Raw genomic sequence first — 12,048 nt, forward strand, 5'->3', positions numbered from 1 at the left:
TGAGCACAATTTACATTTATACTGAATTTGTAATTTAGAATTAAAGTCTAAGAACAATTTCTAATAATTGCTTTATAGCAAATTCAGTTCAAAGGAACTCAAGGCTAACTGGTTTTTTACTAATACCAATAAAGCAAAAAGATCAGCCTAGTGCAAATCACTATTTTTTTATTACAAACTTCAATTTACAATGAATCCTTCTAAAGGCTCAACAATAATTAACTTTATTTAGATTCTTGCTGCAAACTAATAAAACTACAAAGGACAGCATTTGGGATCGGGACACAGCGTTCAACCTATGCATCTCCTTTTATTTTATTTTATTTTCTTAATATTTTATTGATTTTCAAACATTAAAAAAATGCAAAATTACAAAAAACAAAAAAAATTGACACAACTGTGACCATTTACACAACATATCACTAAAAAATTCTTATACTCTATACATTTTACTTCATCTAATTCTAGTATGTCTGAGTCTGTTTTATTTTTGTTTTCAATCCATTTGTACCATTTCTCCCATGATACATAATACTCCAAGTCTGTCATTCCTTTCAATTCCAATGTCAGTTTATCCATTTCAGCGCAGTCAAAAAAAAAATTAATTATTAAGTCATCTGAGGGCATCTCTTTTTAATTCAACTACGTTGTAGCTGACACCTTGGATGGTGGCACTCTGCTGGGTTCCATCACAGTAATAACGGGTGGCTCTAGCAGTGAAAGGAACCTGTTCCCTCATTTTCTTGCCATTCATTACCAACTCACAGCTGTGGTTGGGTGGAATTTCAACCTCAATTGTTTCAGAATATGTGACCGATTCACTATATGTATAACCCTTATTCCAGCTGAAGGTTTTCTCTGATGAAATGCCCCATGATCCTCCAAAGATGTCAGGTATCCCTGCTGTCATATTAAAGCTGACGGTCTGAGAGATGGAAATGCCATCATCCCAGGAATGTTCAGAAGTCACTGTTCCTGATAAGGTAGTAATCTTAGTGGCCTTATCTTAGTTGATGAGTTTGCTGGAAGCTAATGCCATGCTTCCTACACTGTAAGATCCTTGCTTTAGGTCATAATTGACATTGATGATATTCTGAGAGCGATAGTCTTTATTAATGGTCAGGACATCATAATATTTATACTGTTTTTCCTTGCCATTCCGTCTACTGAAAAAGGCTTGATGTTCGCTGATCACCTTACCTAATCCAAACTGATTTTTACAAACATATACTCTTATACCTGAGGAAGTGTTGATGGAATTGGATGGGACATGAACCTGGCCACCAGCTCAGTGATTCAAAGTAATGATCATTCACCAAAATCTGGAAATCAGAAGTGGAGTGTTCTTTGTTTCCATCTGTGTAATAGCAGTAAGGACCCCCAGCTGGAACTGTAATAGCCAGCAGAGCAGTCTGAAACCATGCAAGGATATTCATATCTGTTAGCGTTACTGTTCCAGTAAGTCACAGCTCCACTGGGGGACATAGCCGGGAAACCAAGCCCATCTCATGGTTGTTCCATAGAAAACATCAAGGCTTCTGTTGGAAGGCTGTTCTTCTGCTCCCTCTTTCATTGCTGCATTCCTACTATTTGCATTGCCTGGGAGAAGAAAATGAAATAGAAACAAAGGAAATCAGCTAATGTTTCAGGAAGAAATGGGGAGGGGAGTATTTATGTAATTATGTATTCTTTTCCCAATATAAGCCCTTTGAAAAATTCCAGACAAAGCACAAATTTCCATACATTCTATGCACATTCTAAAATTATCCTAGTTGAACAGGGGAAATTGAAATTCATCTGAATGAAGACAGATTAAAGATTGTAAATTGTGCAAAACAATTGTTTTGGCATTGTATAATGTTTTCAATGCTTTGTAACCCTGATGGATAACCCACAGAAATTGTAATGGATATTTTCCCCCCTGGTCTGTGCTGCTGAACTGTAGCAGGAAGATAAAGAATTAAAATGAAATTAATGTTTTCTGAGAACAGTAGACTCTTCTGGCTATTCATAATTGTGAATATCTACAATAGATTAGAGCCAATCTGGTGTAGTCGTTAGAGTTGCTGACCTAGAAATTAGGAGGCTGTGAGTTTTAGTTCTAATAGGCATGAAAGTCAACTGGATAACTTTGGACTAGTCACTCTGCTTCAGCTCAGCCCATCTCAAAGGGTTGTTGTGCGGAAAAAGAGATGGAGTATTGTGTTATATTCACTGGCTTACTATGTATAAAATAATAAAGTTGAGATAAAAATCTAATAAATATATAAATAATTAATATTTGCCAGTGTCAAATACACTTTATAATCCATCAGTCTATATTCTTAAAATGCGGTAACAATACTGCATGCTGTCTAGATTCATTTTGAATTGGGTGGCCTTACAAGTCTAAAAATTACATTAAATTGATCTAGGAACTGTAACATGTATTTCTCTTCCCAAACTAAGTCAAGTGAACAGCTCCAACTCCATTTTTGTTGCAACAAAAATATTAGCTTTGCTGCCCATTTTAAAGATTGAAACACAGATAAAATTATTCTGCCCATTTCTAGACACAGTTTAGGAAGTTATTTGAAAGTTGGATTCTTTCTAGAGGATAATAACCAATATGCTAAGTAGCCTAGAAAGAAAGAAAAAATCTGTAGGTAAAGACAGGAAGCATTGCAGAGGTTTAGACTGCTGATAAGAAATTATCTTCAAGTATCTGAAGGCTTGTTACATAGAAAAGTTGAAGACATAGCAGGTTTTGTATTATATGGAAGTATATTTAATTTTGATATGAGAAAAAAGTCCTAATAATTTTTCAATAATGGAACAAATAGCCTTTGAGGTGATAGACTGTCCCTTGCTCGAGTTTTTAACCCACCACTACCTCAGATGCTAAGAGATCTTCCCAAGGTGGTGCCCATCTTAAGCACCTGGTTTTGGTTGTAGAATGCTTTTCTCCATCGTTGTCTTTATGACTTTAAAGCTAATATTGACACCATTGGCCAGTGACTCACTGATGATCGAGGACAGGAGAAGAGCAGAAAGTAAAAGACACATCTGAGACAAAGATAAGAAAAGTATTTCATACTTTCAAAAGATGAAATTGAAAGGAAACTGCCACTTTGTAGTATTCAACTTGTTCAGACATTTAGACTTTGAATAATTCCATGACATAAAAACAGGAAGATATTTTTATATTTAATTCCAACATGTGACATCTTAATGTAAAATATCCATTAATTTTCTCCAGGAAGTGAACAGATTGTTATAATCCCTCCATGCTGGAAGAATCACAAATCTGGGACAGATCAGTTAAATCTGAGTTCACCTTCCTACATGAAATTTGCAAGGATCACTTCTCACTGCATCTTTCAATATTTTGAAATAAGATTTTTAAATGATACTTCAAAATCCCACACTAATATCTATGAAATTATCTATCTTTCATTCACTCCTAAACATATGCAGCATTTCTAGATTGCTTTTTGGGAAAACATCAAGAAAAGAAATCAGTTAAGACCATTTTAAAGCCAGGTGTTAATGAATTTTGCATGAATCCCTTTGCACTGATTTCCAACTTACCTGAGAATCCATTGCGGCTTTTTGAAGAGCAATCCTTTAATTAGTTGCTGCTTTACCACTTCTCTTTATCTATATCTGTCCCAGTGAAAAAAAGGGGGTGCAATTTCTATATTAGAGTGTGTGTCTTGTTTGTCTTTTAGAGGTGGGATGGAAAGTTTATAAGTGTTTAGAAAATTCCTCTTAAAATATGAAGGCTTGAATGATTTATGCTGATGCTATCATGTAGCTGCCTCTAGTTTCTAAAGCAAATATTTGAGCAGATTTTGCAGCTGTTACTATAATTTGGCTTCCCCCGATATCTAAAGGCTTTGTGGAAGGCTACAGCTGGGCCTTGGTGACTTTGGCTGCCCTCTGATCCCCTGAGAAATATGAATCTGTTGTTTTTAGAGAACACACATGATTTAAAGTTAGACAGAAACCTGCTAAATAACTTGCCTTAAAGCTTCTAAAACTTTGCACTAATATCTAGTCATCTTGTTCCTGAAGTTTAGAAAAATGCTGGTTCTCCAGCTTCTTAATTCTGTATAATTTTTTTAAAAGTTAGCCATGTCCTATCATAGCTTTTAAGATGGGATGTGCTATAGCTAAAGATTCTAGACAAGATACTGATCTCAATCTGGCAATTGTAATTGCTCTTTCCATATCATTTCTAAGTCTTTGATATTGTTACATACACGTGCTCTATTCCACCAATGATATATTTCAAGGCAAGATTTCATAGGACCCAGTTTTCTTATAAGAAGATACAGTAGAACCTCTGGTCACGATCATAATTCGTTCCATAACTTTGGTTGCAACCTGATTTGGTCATGACCCAAACCTAAACAAAATTAATGCAGCGGCCACACGAGGTCGCTGTTGTTTGGTGCTTACAAAAAAATAGTGTGGAAGGGGAAATAGGCCACAGGTGTTTGATTGCCACCTGCGTATGTATTCGTGACCAGATTTTTTAAAATTGTGAATTTTTTGGTCAGAACCCGATTTGATTGTGGTCAGAAGCATTCGTGACCAGAGGTTCTACTGTACCTGGAGATATTGGTATATCTGTAATCTGTGTTTAGTCATAAAATGAGTGTTCACAGAATGAGTATCGAAATGGATCCTTGTTCTCCATTTAGTTTTCAGGGAATCTCCACCTTGGTCAGTGATGGCCATCAGAATATAGTCATGACAACTGATTGCCCTTTGCTATCTGTAAGATGCTGGGCACAGGGTACCCACACTCATAGCTCAGCTTAGAGATATTGTAAGAAAAGGATCTTGTGATATTATATTATCCATGTTCTACAATGAGCCATTTTAGTGTAGTGGTTTATGCATCAGGCAAAAAACAAGGAGGCCTTAGGCACAAAGGTAACTGGGTAACTTTGGTTCAGTCTCCTTGTTTCAGCCCTAGGAAGGAAGAAGTGACAAACTACTTCTGAAATCTTAACAAAAAAACTGCAAGGATTAGTCCAGGCAGTCTCAAAAACTGACTCAAAGGCACACAAAAATAAAATCTAATATGCATCAGTTGTTTGCACTTTACCATATATATTTACACTTACACACATAAACACAAACACACACACATATTTATATATATGAATGTGTGTGGGTGAATGAGTATATTTATGTGTGGTGTGCAAATATTGTGTTTTAAAATTTGATTCCATCAATTGTTCTTTCTCATGATATCCTTCAACATTTTAATACCTAATTTGTAAATCCAATATAAAAAAATTATCCAGGTAATCTTTAGTTTATTTCATTAGCCAGTTTGTTTTGTATGTCGGTATAGCTTCTTTTTCCATGTCATTCTTGTAGTATATCATTTGTAAATCCAGTTTCAACTCAATCTCAGTCTTATTAAATAGAACTTGTTCTCCTTCCACAAAGTCTTTTAGACATTGGATTTTTTTCTCTGAGCTAGCTGAGTTCTTACATCTTAAAAATATATAGGATTCTTTAAAACCTGGAACTAGAGATTGAGCTTTTTAAAAAATGTTTCATCATTTTTTCCAATTACTTTGAGTTAGAAAGGTTTTACACCCAGCTCTCAAAGAGCCACTATTTTTCTCCAAATCTCCTCTCCATATGATTTCTTATTTGCTTAAACAATTTCTACACATTGATCACATAATTACGGTGGCACTAGAGTATACAGTATCAAGTGTAGCCTTCAGAGGATAAAGAGATAAATTCATACTGTTATTTCCATTCAAATATTTTGATCTTTCCTGCTCCCAAGATTATTTATTTCCAAGGGTATTTATATCTAAAACTTTTCCACTGACTCACTTTTTAATATGTATAAAATTAACTAATGATCGCTCTTATATAAAAGTTATATAACAGTGATAAGTGCAGGACAGCAAAGGTCATAACTTTTAAACAATGACAAAATAAAAAGTCTCTCTAAGGAAAGCTAGCAAGGAAATTAAGGGATGCTTATTGCCATTAACAATTTTTATGCTTCAGACTATTTGTTGACTTCAATTCAGTTGATATATATGCACTGCAGAATCTATAAAAGTCCTAGTTAGACACTCGGATTCACACAATTTGTCCTCAAACATTTCCTTTAGAAACTGGCACATTTATATGATAATCTCATAATCCCATAATATAAGTGATTGTTCTAGTGGTGTCTTCTAGCATTAAACGGCCATGCAACTTCCAATCACTCCTCCCCCAAAAGCACATTAGACACCTACTCCTTCAATACAGAAGCCAAAAGACTGCCTTCCTTCCTTCCTTCCTTCCTTCCTTCCTCTGAAGAGGGTATAAATAAAATAACAGGTGAAGCAGTAGGCCAGATCGAAGATTTCTCTGCAAGAATTCCAAGGTAACCAAGGTAATGTAGAAATCAATAGAGTGAGAGTTTATTAAATCTTTTAGATTAGGGTTATAAATAGCCATAATCTTTCCTTCTAATTCAAGCAGGGGTGAAATGCTCCTGGTTTGGACCGGATCTGGCAATCCGGTAGTAATCGTGGCCGGTGGTTCGGAGAACCGGTAGCAATGGCAGAGCAAAGTTCCGCCGACCCGGCCAGGTGTCATTACTTCCTGGTTTTAACCAGGAAGTAATGTATTTTTTACCCTCTGCGCATGTGCAGATTTTGCACATGCACAGATTTGTGCACGGCACATGCGCACAACACACACACTTCCGAACCAGTAAGGAAAGTAAGTAGATTTCACCCCTGAATCCAAGAGATATCAAATTCACCAAAATTCCACAGAATAAGGATGGAATGGAGACTGGACTATTTAATAAACATTAATATGAGGTTTTGAACGATACTATTGTGAAATTTCCCATGGAAGCGGTCCTTTTTTTAAATGGAAGGATCATTCATTCATTTGTTCATTCATTCATTCATCACATTTCTATCCCACTCAACTCACCTAAATGACTCCTAGTTAGTTCACTCCTTAAGAACAGAAAAAAGGATGAAAATAAAATTCTGATTTAATTCCTCTTCTGCCAGTTTATTTCCAGAATAACCAGTTTATTCTGTTGATGTCAGAAAAGTAGGTGTCAAACACTACCAGGTGGAGGATACAATTCTTGGAAAACTTTCCTATTTGTTGAGTTGGAATGTAAATTTGATTATTGTATCTGATGCTATTCAATGTATCATGGAATTTAGGAGTTTTAAATTTTGAAGAAAAGATAGAATGTAATTGTAGGACAAAAAGGAAGTTATGATGTCAACATCATAACTTTATCAGCTGGACTATGACTGAGGGGTTTTCCCCCCTATGGCATTTGTTGCCTCTGCTCTCCTTTTTCACCCCCATCCCCCTGAATGTGGTGATGCCATGCCGTGTATGCCTGCTGAACAATCATCTCCGGGTCTAGATGCCATCTGGACCTCCCCGGAGGTAATGACGGTTATGATCTCCGCTGTCTGAGCCTGTCTGGACTATGTGGACTGACCTGACCCCATTCTTCCCCTCCGTTGAATGGAGGTTTACATCTGGGGATTCAAGTCTTGGTGGAGTGGGTCTATAGCTGCTGTCTCAACTCCGGCTTTTTGGACGATCGTGGTTGACCAGCCCCCGTGAGAGGAGGGCTGGGTCACCCTCTGCCGGACCGAAACAGCATTTTACTCCCGCCATTGCCGTGAGAGGGCACTGAGGTCTCACATGCTCCATTGGAACTCTATTGAAGCCTTGCATTGCACTCCTTCTGACTGTGATAACATCAAATTGGCCCCTGGTTATTGGCCATGGACTATCACCTCCCTTTGATCTTTGATGTACTCGGTGAATGACCTTCGTGCCCTGCGAGACTCCCCCCTCTCGCAGGTCTGGCCCTCTTCGTTATTGAGGGCCTATCTTGATGACGGGCGTTGGAGCCCCGAGAGATGGCATGCGGCTAAGAAGAGTTTGAGGGGTTTTTTAAGTGGGTTTTTTAGTGAGTTTTTAACAAAAATTTTAAGGGGTTCGGGGGGGATTAGGGTGGGTTCTGGGGGAAATCCACCGGGTTCAAGACCAGCCTTAACGAAGGGCTGCGACATTAGGGACGCAGAACCGGAGGTCGGGGAGGGGGTTGGAGTTCGATTTGAAGAGGGCTGTTCCATCAGCACAGTGAGTGGGAGGGGCAGATATGGCGGAAGCTGGGGACCATATCATGTGCGGGGAATGCGCACTCGCTACCTTAGAGCGATTGCGCATTCCGGTCCCCAATGCCTTTCTTGTTCCCCAGGTTGTTCAGATTCTCAGGGCCAGAGCCTCCGGCTGATGTTGTGCAACGCCAGGTCCGTTGTTAATAAAGCCCCCCTCATCCACGATCTTATTCAGGAGGGGGAGGCGGACCTGGCGGGCATTACGGAGACCTGGTTGGGCCAGGAGGGGGGAGTCCCCCTCGTGGATATATGCCCACCAGGCTTCCGTGCATTTCATCAGCCGAGGGCTCAGGGCAGGGGCGGGGGGGTGGCGGTTATTATAAAGGAAGGTCTGGATCCAAGGGAGACCACTGTTCCACAGATAGCCGGATGTGAGTCCCTCTTTGTGAAGTGGGGTCGTGGAGTACAGATGGGCCTGTTGGTCACGTACCTGGCTCCCTGCCACGTGGCAACGGCCCTGCCCGAGCTCCTTAACGTTATAGCCGAGGTGGCGGTGGGCACCCCCAGACTTGCCATCATGGGGGATTTCAATCTGCCATCTATCGGTGAAACGTCTGAGGTGGCTCGAGAGTTCATGGCTTCCATGACGGCCATGGACCTTACTCAGTTAATTCATGACCCCACTCACACAGGAGGACACACTCTGGACTTAGTTTTTGTCTCTGGTCAGTGGTTGAGTGGCCTCGATATAGGGGATATAGCCATCGAACCCTTGTCATGGTCTGACCACTCGCTCCTTCGACTGGACTTTCTAACCGCTGCACCCTGCCGCAGGGAGGCGGGACCGACCAGGTGGTTCCGCCCCAGGCGCCTGATGGACCCTGATAGGTTCCAGATGGAGCTTGGGCCATTTCCTGAGATTCTGGCTCATGACTCGGCCGAAGACCTGGTGGCCGCCTGGGATAGTGCGGCTGCCGGGGCCTTGGACCGAGTCGTGCCTTTGCGGCCTCTGACCCGGCACCGAACTCACCTAGCTCCTTGGTTTTCCGAGGAGCTTAGGGAGATGAAGCGCCAGAAAAGACGCCTGGAGAGTAGTTGGAGGACCAGCCGCTCCGAACCTGACCGAACACTGGTGAGGTCTCATATTAAGACCTACCTAGTGGCGATAAAAGCGGCGAAAACTAATTATTTTGCCGCTCTTATCGCGTCATCAGATAATCGCCCGGCCGCCCTGTTTAGGGTGACCCGCTCCCTCCTCCATCTGGAAGTGCGGGATGACCCCTTGCAGGGTCGAGCTGAGGATTTTGTGCAGTATCTGTATGACAAAATCGCTCAGATTCGGGAAGGGCTGGCCTCTGACTGGGTATGTCCAGATGGGATGACTGAGGCAGATCTTGAGAGTGTTATCTGGGGGGAGTTCGATCCTGTGGCTCCCGAGGACATGGACAGGGTCCTGGGACGGCTGAATGCGACCACATGTTTATTGGACCCGTGTCCCTCCTGGTTGGTACTGGCTTCCCGGGAGGTGACACGAGGCTGGCTCCAGAAGATTGTTAACGCTTCTTTGAGTGAGGGAGTCCTGCCGGCCGCTTTGAAAGAAGCGGTGGTGAGGCCCCTCCTCAAGAAGCCTTCTCTGGATCCGGCTGTTTTGGCTAACTATCGTCCAGTCTCCAACCTTCGCTTCATTGCGAAGGTTGTTGAGAGTGTGGTGGCGCAACAGCTTCCCCGGTACCTGGATGAAGCTGTCTATCTAGACCCGCTCCAGTCCGGCTTCCGGCCTGGGCACAGCACGGAAACGGCATTGGTCGCATTGGTGGATGATCTCTGGAGGGCCCGGGATAGGGGTTGCTCCTCTATCCTGGTCCTGTTAGACCTCTCAGCGGCTTTTGATACCATCGACCATGGTATCATGTTGCACCGGTTGGCGGGGTTGGGGGTGGGAGGCACCGTTTTGAGGTGGTTCTCCTCCTACCTCTCTGACCGGTCGCAATCTGTGTTGACAGGGGGGCAGCGGTCGACCCCGAGGCACCTTGCTTGTGGGGTGCCACAAGGGTCGGTCCTCTCGCCCCTTCTGTTCAACATTTATGTAAAGCCGCTGGGTGAGATCATCCGTGGCTTCGGGGTGGAGTTCCATCAGTACGCTGATGACACCCAGCTGTACATCTCCACCCCAGGCCACCCCAATGATGCCCTTAAAGTGGTGTCCCAGTGCCTGGAGGCCGTGCGGGCCTGGATGGGGAGAAACAGGCTCCAACTCAACCCCTCCAAGACCGAGTGGCTGTGGCTTCCGGCGTCCCGATATAGCCAGCTGACGCCATCGCTGGCTATTGGGGGCGAATCACTCGCCCCCACGGAGAGGGCTCGTAACTTGGGCGTCCTCCTGGACGCACGGCTGTCGTTAGAAGATCATTTGGCGGCCGTGGCCAGGGGGGCTTTTTATCAGGTCCGCCTGATACGCCAGTTGCGCCCCTTTCTAGATCGGGACTCCCTACGCACAGTCACTCAGGCACTCGTCACTTCCCGCCTGGACTACTGCAACGCTCTCTACATGGGGCTCCCCCTGGGGTGCACCCGGAGGCTCCAGCTGGTCCAGAACGCGGCCGCGCGGGGGATTTTGGGGGCAACGAGGCGCTCCCACGTGACACCTCTCCTGCGCGAGCTGCACTGGCTCCCGGTGGTCTTCCGGGTGCGCTTCAAGGTGTTGGTGACCACCTTTAAAGCGCTCCATGGCTTAGGGCCGGGGTACTTACGAGACCGCCTTCTGCCACCAATAGCCTCCCACCGGCCAGTACGCTCCCACAGAGTGGGCCTCCTCAGGGTGCCGTCCGCCAGACAATGTCGGCTGGCGACCCCCAGGGGGAGAGCCTTCTCTGTGGCGGCGCCCACCCTCTGGAACAACCTCCCCCCAGAGCTACGTACAATAACAGACCTCCGGATTTTTCGTCGGGCCCTAAAAACCCATTTATTTCAACTAGCTGGGCTGGCTTGAGTCAAATTTTAAACGGATTTTAAATTGGAATGTTTTAATTACGGCCAAAATTATTTAATTATTTTAAACAGATTTTAGATTTTGTATGTTGTATGTATGTCTTGTTTTTACTTTGGCTGTTCACCGCCCTGAGTCCTACATTGGAGAAGGGCGGTATAGAAATTTAAACAAATAAATAAATAAATAAATAAACACTAGAGTTCAAATCTACATTGTCTAGATTCTCAGAATCCACAAGAATTTTAAATGGATCATCCATTTCCAAAAATACTTTCTTCAAAATTTAAAACTCCAGGATTGGTTTTAAAATGATTCTATTTTACTTTAAAAACATTGGAATATAACACTTGACATTAGTACTTTTGAACATCTATTATCTCTTGGACATTTGAGAAGATACTCTGTGACAAGCTCACATAACACTTCTGAAGGCAATTTTAATTTTCTCTGTTATTTACGCCTCTCTTGCCTCTCAAAATGGTTCTGCATCTTCTAGTCAAATGTGAGCAGGCAGTTGGCATATAGCCAGGTGGCCAGGTTGATGTGCCTTCCATCACTGCTTGAGTCAGCAATTCCTGAGGTATAGTCTTGGTATACTTCGGTGTGCATATAATGTATCACACAGAAAGATCAGAATGCCTAAAATTGATATAGGCCTGTACTTTCTATAAGATTTCCATAAAAGTTAGACTTTGCAGAATAGAGCAAAAAACTGCCCCCAGAGCGTTGGGGGCAGTTTCCCTACAATAAAGGGCTGAAATGTTTGCCATTTTAGAGCAATAATAAAGCCATCAATTATTCAACAATAAAATCATCAATTATGTACAAGATTAAAAAAGAAGTTAACCAGAATTTTCCTAATTCTTTCCTGTAACAATAGAAGCATGCAATAAAATTGATTTGGTCCAGATAAAAGACCAAAAAAACCATGTA

General features: G+C 42.4%; 1 pseudogene across 1 annotated transcript; it reads right to left on the minus strand.

Moving 5' to 3' along the window:
• Positions 1-482: 482 nt before the first annotated feature.
• Positions 483-3,147, minus strand: LOC117669035 (natterin-3-like; annotated as a pseudogene). Its single transcript, XR_015733725.1, has 2 exons — positions 2,919-3,147; positions 483-1,599 (listed from the first exon to the last, which is right to left on the minus strand). The product of XR_015733725.1 is annotated as a natterin-3-like (transcript).
• Positions 3,148-12,048: the final 8,901 nt, after the last annotated feature.

The sequence above is a fragment of the Pantherophis guttatus genome, chromosome 4 (genome assembly GCF_059756535.1).
Source record: "Pantherophis guttatus breed Tessera chromosome 4, ASM5975653v1, whole genome shotgun sequence".
In the NCBI taxonomy this organism is placed as follows: Eukaryota; Metazoa; Chordata; class Lepidosauria; order Squamata; family Colubridae; genus Pantherophis; species Pantherophis guttatus.